This window comes from Scylla paramamosain, chromosome 33 (genome assembly GCF_035594125.1).
Source record: "Scylla paramamosain isolate STU-SP2022 chromosome 33, ASM3559412v1, whole genome shotgun sequence".
Taxonomy (NCBI): Eukaryota; Metazoa; Arthropoda; class Malacostraca; order Decapoda; family Portunidae; genus Scylla; species Scylla paramamosain.
The window spans coordinates 17,712,368-17,714,867 of NC_087183.1; the positions used below are offsets into that span (position 1 = coordinate 17,712,368).

General features: G+C 40.9%; 1 protein-coding gene across 1 annotated transcript in view; it reads left to right on the forward strand.

The window, feature by feature from the left end:
• LOC135089852 (protein slit-like) overlaps nucleotides 1-2,500 on the forward strand; it is a 43,756-nt gene that overhangs the window by 13,035 nt on the left and 28,221 nt on the right.

A 2,500-nucleotide genomic window follows, 5' to 3' on the forward strand; every position in this document is an offset into this window, starting at 1 on the left:
TACACCTGTTTGTCACGTATCTGCTTGTCTTCCTTACACCTGTTTGTCTCGTACCTGCCTTCATCACACCTGTCTTTTCCCACATCTACTTGTCTTGCCTTTGATCCCAGGGACCATATCATCACGAGCCTCCTCAAGTTGCCTGTCCCTTGCATCCATCTTTCCCTGTGACTCCCATCCTTTGCAATTCTAACACAATTCCATCCCTCCATCTCACTCTCTGTCTTGTCAATATGCCCGGCCAGACATTTCATCACTCTGGTAATACTCATATTCTGATGTTAAGAGCAAATCAAAGAATCAAATCAAGGCCTCAACACGCGCCCATTCACGCCCCAGTGGTCAGCTTGCGTGGTGAACGTGCTGGTAATGGTGATGTCAATGCCTCTAGTTGTTGTTATGCTCTGGTCATCTCAACACGCGTCCGTCCTCGTGTGTAGCTGAATGGTGATCAGCGTAGCCATTAAGTCCTATAGTATTATATATTTTCATGGACAAGAGTTTATATTTGAAATGTATTGTTGGTAATGGTGATGTCAGTGCCTCCAGTAATGCTCTGCTGGAGTCATAGTTATTGTTATTGACAGCACCTTATATTCCAAGTATATTCAGTCGACCATTACCAGCTTGAGTATAGATGTATAGTTTGTTATGGGAAGTCCAACGAATATATGAACTGTGGTCCGTAAGGAAAACAAACTGACATAATTATTGCCACCATAAACTGCAGTCTGCGAATGAATAAATAAACTGATACAACACTGACAATCATAAACTGCAGCCTGCGAAGAGATAAATACACCGGTACAATCTTTACATTCACATTCCGCAATCAACACAGCCACTTACCGCCATAATAACACAGCCTCATATTCTGTCTACCTGATTCAATCCCCCTGTACTGTGAAGTCTATTTAGATCAGGAAGATACACGGGAAGGCAAAGGAACACAAAGGAAGACCATACCGCAGCTGACTTGTTGCTGGCTCATACTGTGTGACAAGGAACATTAACCCAAACTAAAAGACGCAGGATAGAAAAGATTAAGGCTTTTCCCCACCCCCCCATCTCCCTACCCACGTACTGAAGCATGGGTGAGCTGAGTAATGTGGGTAATGGGAGGGAAGTGCAAGATTCAGATAGTAATGACGAAGGCTTCTCCCCATCACCCACTCCCCCACCCACGTACTGAAGCATGGGTAAGGAGTATGGGTACAAAGGGGTGTAGGGGTAATGGGGGTGATGGGGGTGATGGGGGTAATGGGAGGGAAGGCTGTCTATTAGTGTGGGATAAAAAGACTATCACTTATACTGATTTTGCTCTTTTTTTTTCTTCTCTTTTTTTTTTTTTTTTTTGCATCAAGTTTTCAAAGCCTTTGTCGCTTCCTGATTGGCGTCTTTGTGTCTCTCTGTGTCTGTTTGTCTGATGGGCCGCCGTCTCTTCCTCTTCGTGTATTAGACTTATTGTGTTATAGCTCTCTCTCTCTCTCTCTCTCTCTCTCTCTCTCTCTCTCTCTCTCTCTCTCTCTCTCTCTCTCTCTCTTGAATGGCTAGTTTTTTTTGTTCTTGTTTTCCTTTTGTTTCTTTGCAATCTCGTTTTCTTTCGTCTCTCTCAAATAAACTGTTTCAAATAAACTGTTTTCATTTTCCTTTTTCTTTCTATGCAATCTTTTATTTATTTATTTTTCGTCTGTCTTGAATAGCTTCATGTTGTTGTTTTTTTCTTTATCTTTCCATGCAATCTAGTTTTCTTTGTCTCTACTGAATACCGTCTGTCTTTTTCGTTTTCTTTTCATTTCTTTCTACGTATGCAATCTTTTAATTATTCCTCGTCTCTCTTGAATAGCACCTGTTTTTTTTTCTTTTTCTTCTCTTTTTTTGTCTCTTACTCCGTTTTTTTATCAATACCTAACCTAACTAACCTAACCTAACCTTACTTAACCTACCCTAACCTAACCCAACCTAACCTATCCTAACCTAACCTAACCTACCTTACTTAACCTAACCTAACTTAACCTAACCTAACCTAACCTATCCTAACCTGACCTAACCTAACCTAACTTAACCTAACCTAACCTAACTTAACCTAACCTAACCTAACCTAACCTGACCTAACCTAACCTAACCTAACCTATCCTAACCTGACCTAACCTAACCTAACTTAACCTATCCTAACCTAACCTAACCTAAACTAACCTAACTCAACCTAACTGATCCTAACCTAACCTTATTTAACCTAACCTAACCCAACCTAACCTATCCTAACCTAACCTAGCCTAACTTACTTAACCTGACCTAACCTAACCTAACTTAATCTAACCTAACCTGCAATTACTCGTGTGTCCCTCAAAAAAATTAATTGGGTATACCTTTTCTCATCTCATTAACAATTTGCATACCTTCCTATCACAATAACCTGTCTCTCTCTCTCTCTCTCTCTCTCTCTCTCTCTCTCTCTCTCTCTCTCTCTCTCTCTCTCTCTCTCTCTCTCTCTCTCTCT